We start from the raw sequence: 22,019 nt of genomic DNA, 5'->3' as shown, positions 1-22,019 counted from the left end.
AAATCAAGGGAGGGAGGGAGGGAGGGTGGGAGATACGGGGAAGAAAAGCAAGGAAGGCTGTTGGGCAGGCCATATATATCTATGCCTGGGAGTGGGACCAAGTGTTCCCATTGGCCAGTTGGGCCCACCGCCAGGGAAATGCCCATGAAAGACTGCCAGCTATGGTCAATCAACCGGCAGCCGAGCTATCTGGCCAGCTACTCACCGTATCACTTATGTGATCAGAGGCCTGGCCGCAACACCGTCCACCGATGAAGGTGAGCGGACTTCTTCCTATGTTCATGTTACAAAAAGGGAAAAAACAAGATGTATTAGCCTGTCCACTCAGAGAAAGAACATGGAGTTGCTAACATGCCCCCTCAATAATCTTCCAAGGCATGCTACAATCTGCCTGAAATAAAGAGGAAACAGGGGAGCAGGGGTGGAACGGTTTGCCAGGTTCCCATCTGCCAGAAGTTATTCTGGATCCTTATGGGGGGGGAGGCAGGGTGGAGGGAGATCAGCAAGAAATCCAGTAATTAGACTGCTGCACGCCATCTACGCATTCCTCTCCATTGGCCTGACATCTGGGAGGCACAGCTGTCTAGCTCCACCAGCTTTCTTTTCAGAGGGTGATGACGGCAAGAGAAAGACAAGGCAGCGGCACCAACAGCCCCCCAGAGAGAGACATAGCAGCCAGTCAGCATTTGCAGAGATGCCGTAAATGCATTAGCAGACAGGCGCTTGGTGTTATTTGATTGTGGAAGGGTTTTGCCTGAAATTATTTATTCCTTCTTTTCTTTTTCCTGCCCCTCAAGGCATTCTTCTCTCCCTTTCAGATCAGGGTTGTCGATCACCAAATAATTCTGAATCCTGCCCAGCATGGCCAGCCTTTGGCTCTGTGAGCCGCCTGGAGAGAAAAGGCTCATTCAGCACCAGCAGCTTCACATCCCCACCTGTGTCCAACCTCTCCCCCTGTCAGTAAAAGGACTTCCAAGATGCTGCTGTGCATCCAAATCCTGTACAGCCAAAGAAAACAAAATGGTGCCTGCCAGAGGAAACCTGACCTTCTGGCAGCCATTTTGGAAGGCCCTAATGCTTGCCACTGAGCTTGATGGTGGTGAGGACCAAAGAGCAGCATGACTCAGGCAGTTGTCCAAGATATTCCACCGCTGTCCCCTCACCCCAAATTTCCTGCCTGAGGTGAGGCCTTTGAAATGACTGAGCCAGCAGGAAAGCTGAAAGAGGCACTTTGTTTAAGCGACTTGCATAGTCTGTCCATTGTTGCACATTGGTTCAAGGCAGATGCATAATCATATGCACACACAATCCCAGAAGATTTTGAGGATTGGATCATGTTAAAATCTGGTGGGGCTGGTGCCTGGCATGACAACAGAACTCCTAGCACAGTGGCTGCAACACTCTTTCCGTGGGAGCCAAGGGGTCCTTTGGCACCAGACAACTGCCAGTTTAAATTTCCCAGAATACCCAGAGCAATACCACACTGCATGCTGCAGGGCACTCTAGGAAATTTAAAATAGTGGTTTGTAGTTGCCCATCAAAGGGAGCCACGGGGGAAGTCTTAGGATGCTGGGCCCTTGAGGATTCTGGGTGCTGACTCTAGTCCTGTTTGGGGTTCATGTGGTTCAACCCTAAAGTGAGACCATCCAAGCCAGGCTTTTATCACATGCCTTAACAGAAGACAAATAATTGATTTATTTTGTTCAAGGAGAGCTGTGCAGATATAGATAGTAGGCACATGATCAATATCTTGCAGTTTTGTGAAATGTCACTACTGAGAGTTGAAGTCTAGACAAAATTGGTCACGTCAAGCACTGGAGCCGAGGCCGGGGTATATAGGGGCTGTAAAAAAGAGGTAAATCAACACTCTGGCTTTATGACAACCTCGTCCCCATTCCCTGAAGGAAATTTCAGAGCTGAAAAGCTGTGCAAAATGACTAAGTGGGGGAACTGAAGCCTCTTCTCTGTGAGGAAAGGCTAATGCTTCAGGGACTTATTAGTTCAGAGGCGAAGGGCTGATAGAGATTTATATAATTGACATATTGTGTTGGGAAGTTGGATGGAGAGAAGTTTTTCTTCCTCCTTCATAAGGCTAGAACTTTATGGGAATCTACAGGCAGAGATTCAAGATGAACAAGGAAATAGCCGCCTTCACACAACACCACATCCCTTTGTGGAACTCACCCCCCTGTGGCATGCCAATGGCCATCACCTCAGACACATTCAAGGAGGAGGAGGAAGAGAGCCCAATGGAGCCTCCAGGTTCAGGGGCAATATACCACAGCATACCAGTTGCTGAGGGGGACCAGAATGTTGCCTTCATGCCCTGTCTGAGAGCTTTCCAGGGACATCTGGTTGACCACTGTCAGGAGGAAGGTGCCTTTGACCATCCATCCCCACCAGTAGTGTGTGGTCTCCTACCATGTAGCGCCTATGGAAAGCAAACATTTATGACTAGGCAAAGTGATATAAAACGCAGCAAGTGCCCATCAGTCACCATGGCTAAATGGAACCTCTGTTTCAGAAGCTGCAGGATATCTAAAAGACCACCACCTTTTTTACGGTAATTCCCAGGACAGCTGAATGCCTGCTATGCTAATTTTACCCCTTTCACTCAGGACACATCCATCTCTTTCTTCCAGGGCTGCTGAATATTGTGCTGCTGCATGTAAAACTCACCAGGGGTTAAATTTAGCAAACTTGAAATTTTGCTTCCTATGCCTGGCATTTTATAGTATGATATTAGTTCTTTTTATTGCTATAGTCTTCTGCTTTGGCTGGCATGGCATTATTTTATATATTCTTTCTGAATATTAGCCACTGGCTGCAATAAAGAGATAAGACTGCTTCAAAAGCATTGGGTGATGGGAACAGGAGACAGGGCCTTTTCCGCAGCTGCATCCCAGTTCCACAATCACCTCCCAAAAGAGGTGTTCTGAGCACAGCTGAGGGAGGACAAACAGCTGGCAATTACTGACAAAGCACAAACATACTGCAGCTCCCGAGGTGCCCTAAATACGCACACATGTACTTCTGATAGCTAGATAGCTGGCGCCCTTCCCTGGGCTTGCGCTCTGTGCCAGACGGTTGCAGCAATGGTGTGGCCATGCCCAAACACAAGCTTAAGTACCCTCGCCTGAAGGCACGACGCAAGCAACCTGTGACTTCTCCTAGCCAGATGCTGTTGCTGTGCTTGGCTCTTCAAGCCCCTCCTGGTCCTGGGGGGCAGTGGGGGGAGGAGATTCTGCCAGCTCCCTCCCTTCAGGCAGCGTCTCCATGCTGATCCATGCGACGGTCATCTCCAGGCTGGACTACTGTAATTCGCTCTACGCGGGGCTGCCCTTGAAGCTGTCCCAAAAACACAAGCGGGTGCAGAATGCTGCAGCGAGGCTCCTCACGGGGTCTCTGCCATGGGAGCATATTCACCCAGTGATTTTCAAGCTGCACTGGCTCCCGGTGGAGGACAGGATCAGATTTAAGGTGCTGCTTTTGACCTTTAAAGCCCTATGTGGCCTAGGACCCTTGTACCTATGGGACCGCCTCTCCCGGTATGCCCCACGGAGAGCCTCAAGGTCCATAAATAGCAACACCCTAGTGGTCCCGGGCCCTAAGGAAGTTAGATTAGCCTCAACCAGAGCCAGGGCCTTCTCAACACTGGCTCCGATCTGGTGGAAGGCTCTGCCTCATGAGACCAGGGCCCTGCAGGATCTGATTTCTTTCCGCAGGGCCTGTAAGACAGAGTTGTTCCGCCTGGCCTTTGGCTTGGAGCCAATTTGATTCCCTCCCTCCCTCTCTTTCTTTTTTCTTTTCCTTCTCCTACTGCGATGAGGCTACATTTTAATATTTTAATGTTTCGATATTTTAATGTTGTATTTTTAATTTTGTTTTTAAGTTGTAATCATTTAACTTGTTTTTATTATTGCTTGTAAGCCGCTCTGAGCCCGGCCTTGGCTGGGGAGGGCGGGGTATAAATAAAAATTATTATTATTATTATTATTATTATTATTATTATTATTATTATTATTCCTCTGCTCCCGGCACATCCTGTCCCTCCGGCACATCTCCTCCAGCTCCGGCTTCTCCCCTGCACCTGCACTTCCTCCCCCATGGCCAATGCTCAGACCCCTCCCCATCCTCCAACTCCTGACTCATAAATTGCTACCTGCTTCCCCTCGGTCAGTTCCCGGCCCCACTACTACCTCTTCCACCCACTCCTCAGAGCCCTGCTGGTCTTTGACGTGATATTAGACCTTTCCCTGATGACATTTAGGGCAGGCTGTGAAAGCATAATTATTATGCATGGCTCTTGATGGTTGTTAATATATGATTGAAATCTTTTTTAAAAGCAAAAACTAACCCTACTCCTTTTTTCATTTCAGTGATTTATTTTTAAATTTTGCTGCTTGGCAATGTTTGGCTTTCTTCTTTTATGTAAGCTGCTTTGGGGGCTTTGGCAGGGCAGAAAAGCAATACAGACGTGATTTTATAAATAACAATAATGATCATGCTTTGCTTGTGCATTTCTGGTTTGCGACTGTTGAAGACAAACTTGGACGGGCCTTGTTCAGAGGAACAAATTTTAGTGTGTGTTCAGAGCCCACAACACCCGCAGGTTCTGAAACGTGGGTCAGGACCCAGTTCCCCTGAGCTCTGGGGCCACTTGGCTTTGCCAGATACTCTTGCAGATGGCGCTGGGTGGACCATGAGTCGGATCCGGGATGGCGACTTGAACCTTCCCAGCTGAACAGGCTTTCCAGTAGCTCCTTTTGCTGCCAAGCTGGCTCACTGCCTCACCGCCTGTCTACAGTATCGCAAAAGAAATGGTCTCTCCAAAAGTGTTTGAGCTGCGAGTGGTTGAGTTCCAGCATTCAGAGCTGTCAGAGCTGCATGCGAGAAGCACAGGAGGGGGAAGACTAAGAATGAAATGAAGACGGCTATGGGAGGATAAACATGAGCCAGCAAGTCATCAATCTAGCATTCATTTGACTTTGCAGCTTAATTGCACAACATAAAATTGAAAAATTGCTAGAGCAACAGCTCAGAGCATATAAAAAAAAGGTTCCTAGCAGTATATTCTAGAAGTGTTGCACGTTATAAAGGCTGCTTCTATCAGATGCATTTGCCATGATTTCAGCAGTTGATTGTTGATGGGATATCCCCCTCCGCTTTTAATTAGCTGTGTGTGTGTGTGTGTGTGTGTGTGTGTGTTTAAAGGATAGCTTTACAGTTGCTCTTAATTTTCTGCCAAGTAGACCAAGAAAGAGAAAATAGGAAGCAACGTTTTGTTTTTCAGCCTCGTTCCATCCAGAGAAATATTCTTTCCGGGAGCAAACGCTGCAAAGGCCTTGTACAACGACCCCAGCCCACTCCTCCTGCGCAGCTAAATACAGGACAGAAAAAAGGAGGCAAGGAAAGGTAGCTTGTAGCACACAAGAGCAGATCTCCATGTTTAGTAGGAAAATCCTGACCAGGAAGTTTTTATGGGGGGGGGGTCAGGGATAATCACCCAACCTGCTCCTAGACTATTGGCTTCCTTTGCCATTACCTGACAAAGCCAGAGCTTCCTGAGGCACATGTCAAGGTGTGAGGTCACCAGCCCAACACCTGCTGCGGTTTTATCTTATTTGTATTCACATAAGTTTTGTATTCAATTATTTTAAGACTACCCAGATAATTTTATATTATGGGCAGGCACTCAAATACTGTATATAAAATAAATGCATGTAGAAAGGAGAGTGTCAGTTAATCCAGTGATAGTGTTCCATCAAGTTGGCCACCGTCACCTCTTTGAGAGCAAACTCACAAGCAGTTCTGAAGTATGCAGTTCAGTGCAGCCAAGATCTGATAATATAGTAGTTGCCATTTACAATAATCTTATCTCCACAGTACACTCATTGAACTGTGTCAGTTTAAGACTCCATCCATAATTAATTTAATTTCATCACACTGAAAGATGGCAGGCAAGTAAGACACGGTAATTGTTTCTTTCTGCTGCCGGGTGAAAATCCCGTGCAATGATCCTAACCCACCTGAAGCAGCTGGCGTCACAGCGGAGGTATTTGAACAGCTGGGAAAAAAGGAACGCACCAGGGACTGTTTCTTGGGTGCTTTTCATCCTTGCCTTTCAAAAATGCAGCTCTCAGGGACTATGGATTTGACCTGGGATCTCATGATGGGACTAAGACTGTACGGAAATGACCTACCATGAACTGTGCATCCTCACAGACAAAAAGAATATATACAGGTATGCAGCACGGACTTTGCAATTGGCAAGCAGTATAAGGAAGCCTAGAGGGACGCGGGTGGTGCTGTGGGTTAAACCACAGAGCCTAGGACTTGCCGATCAGAAGGTCGGCGGTTCGAATCCCCACGACGGGGTGAGCTCCCGTTGCTCGGTCCCTGCTCCTGCCCACCTAGCAGTTCGAAAGCATGTCAAAGTGCAAGTAGATAAATAGGTACCACTCCGGCAGGAAGGTAAACGGCGTTTCCGTGCGTTGTTCTGGTTCGCCAGAAGCGGCTTAGTCATGCTGGCCACATGACCTGTACGCCGGCTCCCTCGGCCAGTAAAGCGAGATGAGCGCCGCAACCCCAGAGTCGGCCACAACTGGACCTAATGGTCAGGGGTCCCTTTACCTTTACAAGGAAGCCTCTTGGTTAACCAGGTTGGGAAGAAAGCCTGCTGATCCTACCCCAAACAGCCATCATGACACATAGCCACTGACAGTTTTATCCTCCATGTTTGTCCAACCCCCCTTTAAAGCCATCTATACTAGCAGCCATCATTACATCTCGTAGTTGACAATTTCATACTTTTATACACTTGTCTGTCTGTGTCCCAAATTTTCTGTCATTTTTCTTCATTGGATGTCAAGAACCCATCACAGCACCCTTCATTTCTGCCCGTCCTTGAGGGCACTTTCGCATAGTCCTTGACAGGCTCATTTTGAGTCTTATTTTAATGTCCAAGATCTGTGATCCAAGGCTCTTGAAGATTTCTGAACACCACGAGATCAAGGCAGCAGTTCTATCACGTTTCAGAGGAGCGGGAACCTCCAGCAGATCCCCCACTTTGCCAGTACAGTGGTACCTCGGGTTACATATGCGCTTCAGGTTAAATACACTTCAGGTTACAGACTCCGCTAACCCAGAAATAATACCTTGGGTCAAGAACTTTGCTTCAGGATGAGAAGAGAAATTGTGCTCCGGCGGCGCGGCAGCAGCAGGAGGCCCCATTACCTAAAGTGGTGCTTCAGGTTAAGAACAGTTTCAGGTTAAGAACAGACCTCCAGAACGAATTACCGTAAGTTCTTAACCCGTATAACATTGTGACACCAGATGGCAACATGGAGTCCTGTTTTTCTCTACCTGTTTTCCCTGTCTAACATTTACATTTACAACGCTTTAAACTGAAACACTTCTTTGATGTGTCCAGATCAGGCATAGGCAAACTCGGCCCTCCAGATGTTTTGGGACTACAATTCCCATCATCCCTGACCACTGGTCCTGTTAGCTAGGGATGGTGGGAGTTGTAGTCCCAAAACATCTGGAAAGACGAGTTTGCCTATGCCTGGTCTAGATCCAGCCCAGGTTAGTGAACAGTCAGCAGTCAGGTTTTCTATAATGTAGGTTATATAAATTTTATGTGATAGTTGGGACCTGCAACAAAATGTTGCAGTTTGGAGTGCTCCTGTCAAAGGTTCCAGCCAGCCAACCAGACATGTCATCTTCCAGCATACTCTGTTTCATTTCAAAACACACAGAGAGAGAGAGAGAGAGAGAGAGAGAGAGAGAGAGAGAGAGAGAGAGAGAGATCCCTCACTGAGCTGTTTGGGGTGGAGTGGGGGTTACCCCCAATTTATTTATGTTTATGTTTATTTATTTTTAAGTACATCAACAAGCCTTGAAAATTTCCCCAAACCTGCTAATTCTTCCCCTCTTCTGCATGGATGACAACATGAGATCTAGAACTGGAGGACGAGTTTGCTTCTAGTATACTACAAATCAGGAACAGGGAAATTTTTGAAGAACAAGGGTTTCATTCACGTATTGGCAACCTTCTGGGGTCACAATGGTGGTGAAGCCAGAGGCAAAGGCAGGCAGAGCAAGCGACGTGACTTACCTTTGTGCAGCAGGTTACACTCCAGCCACACAAAAGTCAGGGATTTCTGAATGCACACATCACAAGCCTCTCTCCATTCAGCACCCAGACCAGCAAGAGATAGCATCACAGGCCATGGACCCATTCCAGCCAGGCAAAACCACGCAATTAGCAGGCAGAGCTGGGCTGGCGCAGGCTGTGGCTTTAGAAAGAATAGCAGTAAGGTACAAATGAGTTGTGGTTCTTGATCAACCCACACCACGCTCCTGTACCAAGTTCTCCAGCAATGCAACTGGGGCCTTTAAGTCACCTTCAAGGGGCAGGGAGAGGGGGAAGGGAAGCAGGACAAAACCTATTTTAGGTCTGACTTCTTTAGCTCAGGAGCTGACCTAGTTTTGCCTCCTACCAATTAAAAGCAGAGATTCTCAAAAGAGCCTAAGGGGATTAGGTGCCACAGGGGCAGAATTTCAGGAGGAACTGGAAGCCTTCTTAGCATCTTTCAAAAAATCCCGGCCTGTGTCAGGCAAGGACCACTGAACAAACAAAAAAACAAATGAGAAGGTGCATGGCATATTCAGTGCTTATATTGAAAACATTTTTCTTTTTCCAAATAAAATGTTACTAATTAATTGGGGAGGCATTTTAAGTAAAAGAAGCAGCAGCGTTTAATCAATCAAGCAGATCAAAATGTTGCAGTCTTGCAAAAACAGCATGTAAAGGAGAGAATATTAAGCTAGGCTTCCCCCTCCACATTTGTCTGTGAAGGAGATATTTGCATTGACGCAAACACAGGAACTTTGTCCTGCAGCCTGAAATAGTCTGGCCCAGTTACAGGTAAGCCAGGTGGACCTTTTCTGCTTACAAATTGCAGGTCTCAGCTCTGGGCCTGCAAGGGTTCAACATGCTCACTTCCTAGAGGGAAGAGAAATGTTACGTCTGGGTGCACCCATAGCTTCTCAGAAAGTTCAGCCCTGCCTTGAGCAGGAGAAAGCAGCTTTCGTAACAGCCACCCACATTTATACAGCAAAGCGTCTTCCGTAAGATGTTCTCTGTAAGCTGCCAAACCAAGTAAATCCAGCCGTGGAAGATGCAGGGAAGGGAAAAGGTTCTTCAACAGTTCAGACACATATCTGTGAGGAGGGAATTCCACAATTTAGGGGATTCTACAGAGAATACAAACTTCTGCCCCCCCCCCCAAAAAAAAATAATCCAAGAGCTGTGAAACTCCCAAGAGCTTCCCCTCTGCTGATCTTAACACCTGTGAGTTCTGCAGGGAAAGAGATCTTTCAGCTATGTGGGACCTAAGTTATTTAGGGCTTAACACACTAGCGTGAGTACTATAAATTGGACCCAGAAAGGCAGGACTGTGATTGCCAGATATTGTTCCCTCCAAAATGTATCCTTTCTTGCTAGTCCCCTGTCCCTATAAATGTAGCTTTCCTCTCCCCAGTCTTTAGTCTTGTTGCTTTAATAAAGAAGTGTTACTAGAGAACTGTCTCCAGCATGTTATATCAAGAGAGCTGAAATCACAAACTCCACGTCACAACACATGGTTCTGGGACAGTTAGCTTAGCACAGTATTTAAGTGTGCTCTGTATCATTCTGTTCAAAAAGACATGGTGATTTTTTACTACTAGTACTACTATTATAACTTATTGGTCTTTTTTAACCAAGGTAATTCAAAGCAACTTTCAATATATGTACATACATATACATATACATATACATATACATATACATATACATATACATTGAAACCAGCATAAAAGAAAAAATAAAGACCCTAAAGGAAAATCCTATATTTAAAAGGCAGGATTAAAACATTCCACCCACTCATGGCCAAAGACAATTATGAGGCAAAGCCCTGGTTAAAAATGATTTTTATATCATGATGGTGCCAGAACATTCCACAAACAGGGAGTCACCACTGAAAAGGTCCATTCTCACTTTGCCACCCTCCAGATCTTCTGGCTCTCTTTGACGGGGGTGGGGGTGGGGTGGAGGGAGGGGGGGAGGCGGGATCTGCATTGCGCAGCTCTCTTTGACAGATTACAATTTCAACTGAGTGGGGGGTGACAAAAAAAAAAATCCGCACCGGGTACCACCTGACCTTGCTACGCCACTGTCTATTACTTATCTTACTTTGCTGGATAACTGCATTTATCTCTCCTTTTACCTGCCCTGAATTCTCCCAACCTCCAGCTTCCCTGGACGCCCTCGAATTCTAGCATTATGAAAGGGAGAAACACTTTTCTCTGACAGCTTTCAACACACCACACACAACTTTATACGCATCTATAGTGTCTCCTCTTGGCTTTTCTCTCAACTAAAAAGCCTCAAATGATTCAGCCTTTCCTCAAAAGGGAGCTGCTCCAACCTCTTTATCATTTTGGTGGTCCTTTTCTGGACCTTTTCCAGCGCTGCAGTATCTTTTTTGAGGCGAGGTGACCAGGACTGAACACAGTACTCCCAAGCGCAGTCAGTCACACAGCAGATTTGAACGATCGCGTTGTGTTAGCAGTGTGCAGGCATGGTGCACCTCATTGTCCTCCAGCTACTGGCATTTAGGGGGACCTGTTCCGGTACAATGAGGTTCCATTTAGTCAGGAGAAGACATTTGAGGGCAACGTGTCAGGAATTCTCTTGTGCAAGGCTCATGCAAATGAGGGCACCTGTTTTCTCCCCAGGGCCTGGTTGCTGTTCTGGGATGCAGAAGGAAGTACAGGGTTGAGAAGCCGTAAGAGCAGTACAGGAAAAGCCAAACCGCAAAGAGCTCTTGGAATAACAAGATCCAGACACTCTTCTCCTCCAAAAGCTCTTAATAGCTTTACAGCAAACTGGCTTCAACCTCACCCAGTCAACCTGTATTAGGCAAGTGAGACTCCCAGCTGGGATGGAAGATGAATTCAATTCTTTCCTGTTTAAAAACGAACCTACCGAATTTGCACTTTCTGAAACAACACATGAATAGAAATGCAGGCCCCCTTTGAAATTTGGGCTTTTCCAAACCTTCCAGTGCTGATCTCCAGCCAAGTTCCATGAACAAAAATGCATTTAAGAGGGTAAAGTGTGCATAAAAACTCACATATTGGTGGGGGACATACAGCATACAAAAATACACCACTGAATTAGGGGGGGAAGCAATTTATAAAAATGTGTTGTGTTATGCACAAAGCATATGAATTGGGAGAAATGTACACTAAAATGCTGACAGATTTAATGGGATATGTTCTGAAACTGCTGTAGAAATGGGAAAAATTAGAAACTGCGAGAAACCAACATGAGCAGATCTGCCCCTCCCTTCTCCCAGCAGGCTCTTGAAGCACAGCTTCAGATAAAGGACTTTAGTCTTGATCCCAGGCCCCGTACTCTTGAAATGCCCCAGGTCTTAAGCGTTGTAATTCAGGGTGTGCGAAGAGAGCAACAATATCATTGTGTTTTGCTATTATTATCTCTCACATAATTAATACGTGCAACAATAGGTCTCATGGAGACGCAGGTAACTTTTCATGGTTTTAATTTTGATAATTGAAGCACCTTGTTGCTATGGCAGCAGTTGCTATAAAAAATTAACATCTCCGCACATGCAGCAATGACTCAGTTCCACGTCCCCATCTCCCCCCCCCCCCCGCCCCACAGGCCTCCAACAAGAAGCTGTTGCTTTGTGCAACTCGCAAGCCCAAATATATGCCCGGGGGGAGACGAAGAAAGGGGGGGACCTCCACTTTAGTCAACATCTGCCAGGGTCACTGTTCTGCACCCATACCAATAACACTGTTTCCATAGAAACTCAAACGGAGAAGCATCAGGCATAAAAATAGCCCCAGTGAGCCGAAAATAACCATCATGTGTCATAAGCAAGAGATACGCTTCTAGCTGCGAGAGATATTTTTACTATCCCTTGTATTGCAAAGGCCGGACCAGAATTTTTTTCCGATCAAAGCAATGTAGCAGTTATGAACTTCTGCCAGTCGCCCTTCGCTGCCGTCACGCTGCTCTCTATGCAAAGGCTGCCCTTACGAGAACAATGACGTCAGGCTGGAAACCCAGCTACTTCGTTTACTGGGACCAACTAATAGGGTGCAAGCTTTGGAGCTCAACTGAACTCTTCTTCCAGGAAACACAAATCTCATGAGTCCTGCGTAACTCAAAAGCTTGCTTAATTTTTAAACTATCAGCTTTATAACCAGCAGCTTCATTTAGGGAAGGGGTGCTCAGCCCACCCCTTCCTATTTTTCAGACCACATGCGATTGGTCTTTTGCAGCACCTATATAGCTCTTCCTACTCCCAGGGAAATCGTAGTTCTATGGCAGTAACAAGGGACCTTCCATCAATAACTCTAGGCATCTTCCCAAATGGAAGATCAAAAATCTATTTAGACAACGCAGTTCTTTCCTTTGAAGCAAGGAAACAGATCAGTTATCTGAGATGACCAGACTATCCATTTTGTGTTGATTTCCACCCCACCCCACTCCAAAAAAACCTAGCTGAAAAAATAAATATACGGTACCTGACTCTAAAGTCAACAGTTGTCAGTGCAGCAAGCACTATGACCCACCACCCTTTCAAGCCAAGAGCTATGGGTAATCACTGGTCCAAAATCTGCTTTAAATCCTGTCTTTCCTTGTTTTGCCACTTAACAAACCAGTAAGTGATTTGCCCAAGTCCACATGCAGGAAGTCAGTGGCAGAGAAAGGAAACTAATCTGAGTCTTCTGAAGTAGTGACCTAATGCGCTGTTTTCAGAGGGTTAGCTAAATTAATTTGCCAGAGCAAAGAATGAATAAAGAATATTATGGCGCTTTAGGATATTTACAAAAGTTTCTACCACAAAAATTCAGCTAGTGTTTCAGGTTCCACCAAGCTCTTCATTGTTTTCACGAACATCCTGATGCACCCCTTTCCTTTGTTTTTTATTAAAATGTTTATTCAAAAATTACAATACAGCTTTGTCCACTGCCATAATATCACAAAATGATCACTTCAATCCTTAATCCTTTGTTTTAAAATTCCTGATGTTTGGCTGTGAGACCCAAACAGGGGAAAGAGACAGGCACTGACAAAGGTTAACACAAGGGCTTTTCATTAGCCAGAACTTCCCAGAACTCAGTCCCGGCACTTCTCAGGTGGGCCCTTTGCCATTACAAGAGAGGCGTTCATGGTGAGTTCTGGCCCCTCTTTTTCTAGAAAAATAGCACTGGTTAAAGCCCCCTCTCCTTTGCATCCCTTCTCAAAGCTCCCCCTTTTTATTAACCTTTTGACTTAACCCAGTGGTACTTAAACCATGTGGTGCACCTGGAGAGGAGAAAACATACTTCCAGGGAGAATTCATTCTGGAAGCAGATATCTTTCTTCTCTGCCACCCAAAAACTTGGCTAGACCCTGGAAGGAAACCCTCACTGACCCACCAGGAGGGTTTCTTACTGCACCATCACTGCCCCCATCATCCCAATGTTTAGTTTGGTTTTTATGCATTTATGGTATTTGCAAGTTGCCCTTTGACCATGTCATAAAGGGGAAAGAGAGCTCAGGAAGGACAGCTGTTTTGCTTTGCTTTGCATTCTCCCCGTTTCCCTCTACATCACTCTTCAGAGCAGAATCAGACATCCTGCTCTCCTAATCCTGATGTAGGATTTACTATCAAAATCCACAGATCTTTGCGTGCAACAACAGACAGTATGCACAGGAGACAGCTGCCTATGCAAGAACCTCTGCCTGTTCATCTAGGGAACCAATAGTTGCTGCCTAGAAGGTAGTGCAAGTGAAAATTCAGAAGTGGGGAGGAGGGAGATGAATTTCAACAAAGAAGAAAAAAGAAGAACCCAAGTCTTTAACCCCACAATACCCATCCCCAGCTAAACCCTGATATTCAACACTTTCTTAGCTTTGTCTCTCTTGCTGCTAAAATTCAGACTGTAGGTTCCTTGGGGCAGTATCCTGCATTCTTTCATTATATTTGTACCTGGGTGGCATAAACAACAACCACAATACATTTTAGATCATATTCACTTTTGGCAGACAAGAAAGAAATCTGGTTTACTCACCTTAACCCCAGCAGGCTTTCTTGCTTTAACTCTGATTAACTTCCCTGGAAGATCCAAGGCTAAATCTCCAACAAAGTTGCCATCCAACTGACTACTGAAAGCCCTTTGCCGGTTTCTGAAGCAATGTTTTTTAAAAAACCCATACCCAAGTAACGCAAGACAGCGTTCTGAACTGCATCCCTGTCGCTCATGCAGTCCTAGGAAGGGTCATTTCCTGCTGGCTGACTGAACAGCACTAGCCAAAATACTGCCGGGCAGAAGGAGAGAGAACCAAAAAATCATTAACGCACGCCCAGGCTTGCAGCCCTCAGCCCATCTGCAACCCGACAGACTTCCAGTAATAAACCTCCTTCAATCTGCTGAGGAAGAGTGATGACCCTCCCCAAACCCTCTAGTGAAGAAACAGTCCTGTCTTCCTGTCATTAGTTATTAAGGTAGATATTCTTTCCACAATTCTAATCCACAGAAAGATAAGCAGGGAAACACCAGTGGGAGACATTATTAACTCATCTCTGGGCTGGCTCATGTTTTAAAAGTGAATAAGGAGTTTTAGAAAATGCACTTATCCCCTTTGCAGGACTGCTGCAAGAATGCATTTAATATATTACCCACCAAAAAACCAGCTAAAAGGAAACAGTTTGTCTAAGAACCTCATATTTTCCTTGATTTTTTTGACACTTTCAACAGCAGAAATGAAACAGAATCCCTCCAAAAAAAGAGAGCAATGGATCATTGCAGTGCATGCAGCGTGCGTGTTTTTCTCTGTGCACGTTTGTGTGTGAGAAAAACACACAGAACAAACTCTGAAAAGGAAGGAAACTAATTACAATGCATGCATTTGTCCTACTGGGGAAGTAATACAATGAGAACCACAGAACCAGAAGCCTCAGAGATGACCTTTAAAAACCCATATGGCCAGACATGCTATTCATTGTTAAACAAGTACTGGGGGGGGGGGGGGAGAGATTTCATTTAATCAAACCTGCTACTTTCCACAAAACTTGATAATGACAAATACATTTTAAACCATGGGTTCCAGGAATTGGTCGTTCGCTGCGCCCCAAACCTCCTTCAAAACATCACAGAAGTTTAACCTTTACTGACATATATTCTGTTTAGCCCTCCCTCACACAAGCTGACCCCAAACTGATGTTTAATGTATTTAAATATAAAAACAAATCTTGTTCAGCCCCGTGTTGCGCTGCTTCTTATTCCACAGATTCTCCTACCATAAAAAGATTGGTTTTTCTTCACTGCTTCTCCTCCCTCTCCTTTTAATTTTTAGTTTCACTAAAAAAGCATTGGGGTTGGTTAGACCCCACTGAACAGGAGAGGGGACAGCTGATAGCACTGAACACTCAATGTGCCGTAAGTCTAAGGGGGGGGGGGGGGACTGGACATGTGGTGAAAAAAATCACAGAAAAGCTGTTCAGACAGTAAATCTAGCTAGGAAGGTCTATCATTCTCTCCTCCTTTTTTAAAGAATCGTGATTCTGAGAGAATTCTCAGTTGAAGGTGGGGGGACATGAGCAAAGGGCCCCATAGGAATTGTCGCGGCGGCCATTAAGAGAAGCCTGACATCAGCCCCGCATAATTGTTCCCCTGTACTATGAACCATAATATTTAATGCAATTTTCTTTTTGACATTAAATTGAAATCACTGTCAAATACACCTCTTTACAGTATTTCACTTATGACTTATCAGAAAAGTCTGTTTTAAAAGCCAGATGTGAGAGGAATGTGCATGGGGCGGGGGGGGGGGCGGGAGGTCGCAAATCCTGCTTTGCTTCTGAAAGCAAACTGAAAGACACGCTCTCTCCAAAATGAAAGCACTCTACCATCGAAACAGAGGTGGGGGAATGGGAGAGAGGGGAGGTCTGTAGCTCAGCTATAGGACATGTGACCTGAATGCATGCAGAAGGTCCCGGGTTCAATCCCCGCTGGCATTTCCAGGTAGGGCTGGGAGAGGCTCCCTGTCTGAAACCCTGGAGAGTCACTGCCAGTCGGTGTGGACAATATGGAGCAAGAAGCAATTGGTACAAAACAGCTTTCTATATTTCTGGGGGTGGGATGGGGGACTGTATAAAGACTGCAATCTAGCAGAGACATTTAAAAAGAGGAGAAAAATTGTGACAATAGATGAAAAAGCAAACATTTCTTTATCAGTACTTAAAAATACAAAAAAGAGAGTAAAAAACATGTTACAAACGTCTGTTAACAAACCTCGACTCTCAAGCTGCAGCAAGAAGCTCTCCATCTGCTCTCCTGGCTATATTTACTTTTCCCAAGCAACAAGTCATTTAAGGATCTACAAGAAGACAGCTGGGGTTTTTTTAAACCCACATTACAAAAGGATCCTCCTCCAGTTCTCTTACTGAACTGCCAGGTAACTCTGCGAACGATCCAGCATCTCCCCAGTGGAAGATTTTCTCTAAAGCAGCCCTCACAGCAAATGGGTACCACAACATCCTAGTACCTCCCTCGTTCCTCCCCTGTGGACCACGTTATCATCGCATGAGCAGTGAGAAGTTCAAGGGGCAGCAGCATTGGGTTGGCATTTTGGAGCATTTTACTTACAAAGCAAAAAGAGCAGAGCAGAGCTGGAGGCCGCCAGCAACCACACTCCTAGCAGTTGGCTGATCCACGGCCCCAAACTCAAAGAGGGCCTCAGAATTGGGCACCTGCTAACTTTTCGGGTAGCGCTGTGGGTTAAACTACAGAGCCTAGGACTTGCCGATCAGAAGGTCGGCGGTTCGAATCCCCGCAACGGGGTGAGCTCCCGTTGCTCGGTCCCTGCTCCTGCCCACCTAGCAGTTCGAAAGCATGTCAAAGTGCAAGTAGATAAATAGGTACCACTCTGGCGGGAAGGTAAATGGCGTTTCCATGCACTGCTCTGGTTTGCCAGAAGCAGCTTAGTCATGCTGGCCACATGACCCGGAAGCTGTACGCCGGCTCCCTCGGCCAATAAAGCGAGATGAGCGCCGCAACCCCAGAGTCAGTCATGACTGGACCTAATGGTCAGGGGTCCTTTACCTTTAACTTTTAACTTTTCGGCATTTGATCAGTTTCACCACTTGCTTCCGTGAACATTGGGCCACAGTATGACACTCTCTCAGCTAGAAAAGCATTTGTTAAACAAAGAAATATACCAATTGGGACTGCTCTCAAGATGCTCCCAGAACTTTTACTCCCCACTTCAAAATACAATTTCTTTTACATGAATACCTTAGGATCAGTTCCCACCCCTTAACTGGGTGGAAGCTGCATGGTCTTTCCCGCAGCCTTTTCCACTGAGAAACCACCAGCCAATAGCTCAGTCAGTAGAGCATGAGGCTCTTAATCTCAGGGTCATGTGTCTGAGCAGCACAGTGGACAAAAGATTCCTGCACTGCAGAGGATTGGACTCGATGATCCTCGTGGTCCCTTCCAACTCTGCGATTCTGTTATTCTGTCTCCCTAACAAAACAAAGGCATGGGCAGGAATGGCTGGCCATGGGCATCTCCAGATGATCAATATCATTAGGCAACAAGCAAAAACTTCACCCAGGCCTTTGGCTAATTAAACAATCTATGGCCTTTTAAACTATGGAGGGGTATTGTTTTTGTTTGTTACTATGGTATGCATTTTGTGTTTGTATACTGTAAACCACCCTGTGGTCCTTGGGTGAAGGGCAGTATTGAAATTTAGATCATAACAAGCAAACAACAACAATCTGTTTATTGGATATTTATCCTGATTTGTTTGCACAAATGTTATGCAGAGAATACGACAGACTTCATATGGTCTTTACTGAGAATGCATTTGATTTGTTTGCAGGGGGTGTTATGTAACAATGAGCACTCATCCTGATTTGCCTCTGGGGTGTTTATGTGCCTTCCCATTAATACATTGTTCATCCTACACTTTTCAGTGTTTCCCCATCACTTGTCCAACCACAAGAAGTCAGGCTGTTTTTTAAAAAAGAACCATTGTTGTGCCAGGGCAACAGAGCACTTCAATCCACTTTAATTGCACAAACCTACTTTTCCAGTGTGCACTTGAATCACTCCTGAAAAAGGCTAACAGTCTGGAGGCAACCCATGAATGATTTTGTTATGTGTCTACAAGTGTGCTTCCACATGGAAAGGTTGATTTTCTAAACGAGTTATTGAGATATTTGCAAGAGGATCACTGGCAACAGAAGTTTTTTCTTTTACTTATCTGAGTTTCCCTGGATAGGGTAAATCTGAATTAAGGGGGAAGCAGAATATGGATGACCAAAAAAATTTGTTGTTGTTGTTTAGTCGTGTCTGACTCTTCGTGACCCCCTGGACCAGAGCACGCCAGGCACTCCTGTCTTCCACTGCCTCCCACAGTTTGGTCAGACTCATGCTGGTAGCTTCGAAAACACTGTCCCACCATCTCGTCCTCTGTCGTCCCCTTCTCCTTGTGCCCTCCTTCTTTCCCAACATCAGGGTCTTTTCCAGGGAGTCTTCTCTTCTCATGAGGTGGCCAAAGTATTGGAGCCTCAGCTTCAGGATTTGTCCTTCCAGTGAGCACTCAGGGCTGGTTTCCTTTAGAATGGAGAGGTTTGCTCTTCTTACAGTCCATGTGACTCTCAAGAGTCTCCTCCAGCACCATAATTCAAAAGCATCAATTCTTCAGCGATCAGCCTTCTTTATGGTCCAGCTCTCACTTCCATACATCACTACAGGGAAAACCATAGCTTTTACTATACGGACCTCTGTTGGCAAGGTGATGTCTCTACTTTTTAAGATGCTGTCTAGGTTTGTCATTGCTTTTCTCCCAAGAAGCAGGTGTCTTTTAATTTCGTGGCTGATGTCACCATCTGCAGTGATCATGGAGCCCAAGAAAGTAAAATATCTCACTGCCTCCATTTCTTCCCTTTCTATTTGCCAGGAGGTGATGGGACCAGTGGCCATGATCTTCTTTTTTTGATGTTGAGTTTCAGAAACTCAACGAAACTCAACCAAAAAAATACCCCCCCAAAAAACCCTTCCATGCATGAGGCATTTGTCCCACTATAAACACCTGTCCGGAAGTACCCTGTTTTTGTATGAATGAGTTCAAGTTAACTCAGCAGGAGGTCTACATGAAAACCATGTTTTAGCCACTAGTTCATAGCCTGCCACCCAGTTGCTTCTGTCCTACTCAACCTCTGTTGACAAAAGGGGAATGTGAATGCCTTACTGCACTGGCCCTGTCTTATGTAAGGAAACATGACCATAAAAGAGGGTTTGCATACTAACAAAATGTGATAGGAGCATGCAACAGCTTCAGACACTTTGGCCTCAAATGACAGTCCACTGGAGTATGGAAATGATAAACAAATAGTCAAATGTGCAACCAATTATTGGAAAAATCAGAGAAAAACTTTAAAAAACAACAACAATAATTCTCCTCCCATTTATGGAACCTGTTGACCCACCCCTCTGAAAACAACATAGAAATGATTTGATTCCTCTCTTCAAAAGTGAAAAAGAAATCAATACTAAAAACTAAGACTAAAACCTATCCTTTGAGGAAAGGTTAAAGCGTCTGGGACTTTTTTAGTTTAGAAAAACGGTGTGCAAGAGCTGACTTGGCAGAAGTTTGTAAGATGATGCATGCTGGGTAGAGAGTGGATAGAACTTGTGGACCTCCAGTGACACTGAATGTTGAAGATTCAAGACAGACCAAAGAAAAGACATTGTTTATTAAATTTATATACCGCCCTATACCTGTAGCTGTCAGGGCAGTTCACAACATAAAATCACAATGTAAAAAAACACAAAATACATAATAAAAACGAAGACAGCCCCATAATCCCCCCATTCAGGGTATAGTAAAACTACGAACTCGTTCCCACAGGAGGCAGCGACGGCCACCAACTTGGACGGCTTTAAAGGGGATTAGACAAACCTATGGAGGAGGAGAGGGCTATCAATGGCTACTAGCCAGGATGGCTATGTTCTACTTTCACTGTCAGAGGCAGCAATGCTTCTGAATGCCAGTTGCAAAGAAGCCACAGGAGGGAAGAGAACTCTTGTTCTTGGATCCTGCGTGAAGGATAGCCCCTGTGAGAACAGGATCCTGGGCGAGAGAGGCCTTTGGCCTGATCCAGCAGGCTCTTCTTATATTCTTACTAGGAAAGGTCTTGCTGCTGATGCACTGGTGTGCAAAAGCCTCTTCCCGGTTTATGTCAACTGGAACAGGGCTGCTGCTCAGCAGCTATTTCTGATACCTCAAATCACTATGAGTTTGTATTGAATTGCATTGATGCATTTGCTTTTTGCTTTATTTATATGCTAGCACATGTTCAAAAGTATTATGGTGGCTGTAATGTTTGTTAATTTTAAATGCTGCCGTTATCAACCGCTCTGAGCGCAACATTTTGTTGTTTTGGAAAAGCGGAATATAAATAGTAAATCATCAGCAACAACATCAATTAAAAAGTGGGTTCTAATTGTGCTCTGAAGCAGCTAAGCTACCCTCATGAAGACAAGGAAGCTGACATTTGGTGCACTTGTTGTTTTATACACATGCTTCAAAATGTAGAGGCAGAACCCCGAGATGGTGAGATGGATGGTAGAACTTCAGGCTGCTGGTGAGTGACCCCATTTTTGTATATTCCTCAGGTAAAGCAAGATGCAAAATCAAAGTCACCCTGGAAAATACAGAACTAGTCTATCAAGGAGAACAGTCCTAAATCAGCCAGCTCCCTGCTCTGCTAGCTTTTTTAAGACCCCAGAGTTTTTTCCACACGGAGTTTTGCAAAATGCAATCCTTCCACCTGCAGTCTAAGATACTACAATTTCTACCACCTCATTCCCACCTCATTTTGCTACAACTGAAGAAAAGGCCAAATTTTCTATGTGGGATTTTAAAAAATCCTAAAGGAAGGAATTGGGTGAGCCCCAAACTACACTTGAGTGCTTGGAGCACTAAAGCACTCCAAGCGAGTTTTCCCAAGAGCTGGACTTAATGGTCAAAGGGCTTTATGCCAGCTCTCCTGTCTCCACCTCCCAAGCTTTTGTTTTAAAAAACCTGATTGTGGTGGAAGGAGACTAGATAAGAACAAACTGCCTTATGCTGAGTCAAACCACTGGTCCACCTTGCTCAATGTTACCTTTTTCATACAAAGCTATATAGTTAGCATAGGCATAAGCAGCACATTCCATTAGGGTGTGAAACCCAGGGAATCTTGCAAAAACACTCAGGGTGTGTGGCTTGTGGGGTGCTCAGGTGCGTCAAATCAAGCACACCCTTAAGTCTGCTTGGAGGGGTGAGCCCTGTTGCTCGAGGTGATGAGCAATGCAGGGCTGCCCCATGCAAGTGCACCATAAATGCAGCCCCTCTCTGCACAAAAAGTGGTGGGCAGTTCTCACAAGCCAGCTAAAGTGCGCTCCCATTCTTGCAAGAACAGCTCTCCCATGCCTCTTCTGCCTGTATGCACCACGATGCTCGTGGCTTGGACAAACAAGGCAGTCTATCCCATTTTGCCACTTGAGGCAAACTGGGAAGGTGCCACCCCTGCCCACTGGTGGGCCAGCCTTGTGGATAGAGGTGGGCATGGCTGGGGTGCAAGATGCAGCTCACTGGAAGGTGCAGAGAAGCAGCCTGTTAACCACGATGCACTGCTACAACTGAGCATGGGCAGGGACCTGCACAGCCACTTTTTGTTATCTAGATATTAGGGTGGGCCCGGGCCCAGCCAACACCCCCCCCCATGCACACACCTGTGATGGGAAGGGGCAATAATCCCCACCTTAACAAAAAAACAAAAACACTTAAGGACACAGTATTTCACACACTGTGAAAGGGTTTTAAATGGCAAAGGTAAAAGGAAAGGGTTAGTTAAAAATTCTATCTGAAACTAAACAAAAAATAGTAACAC

The 22,019-nt window shown here is 45.4% G+C and overlaps 1 protein-coding gene across 6 annotated transcripts in view; it reads right to left on the bottom strand.

Moving 5' to 3' along the window:
- The window catches only part of PITPNM2 (phosphatidylinositol transfer protein membrane associated 2), a 221,502-nt gene that overhangs the window by 135,814 nt on the left and 63,669 nt on the right, over positions 1 to 22,019 (bottom strand). The window contains exon 1 of one of the 6 annotated variants that reach the window (XM_083476376.1): positions 14,143 to 14,664. The exons of the other annotated variants lie outside the window; for them this stretch is intronic. The gene's annotated coding sequence lies outside the window, so the exon portion shown is untranslated. Of the gene's footprint in view, positions 1 to 14,142; positions 14,665 to 22,019 lie in introns of those variants that run through there. 6 annotated transcript variants of the gene reach the window in all.

Source organism: Podarcis liolepis, assembly GCF_965112155.1.
Source record: "Podarcis liolepis genome assembly, chromosome: 15".
In the NCBI taxonomy this organism is placed as follows: domain Eukaryota; kingdom Metazoa; phylum Chordata; class Lepidosauria; order Squamata; family Lacertidae; genus Podarcis; species Podarcis liolepis.
The sequence above is the reverse complement of the archived record's forward strand: the minus strand, read 5'-3'. Positions and strand labels throughout refer to the sequence as shown.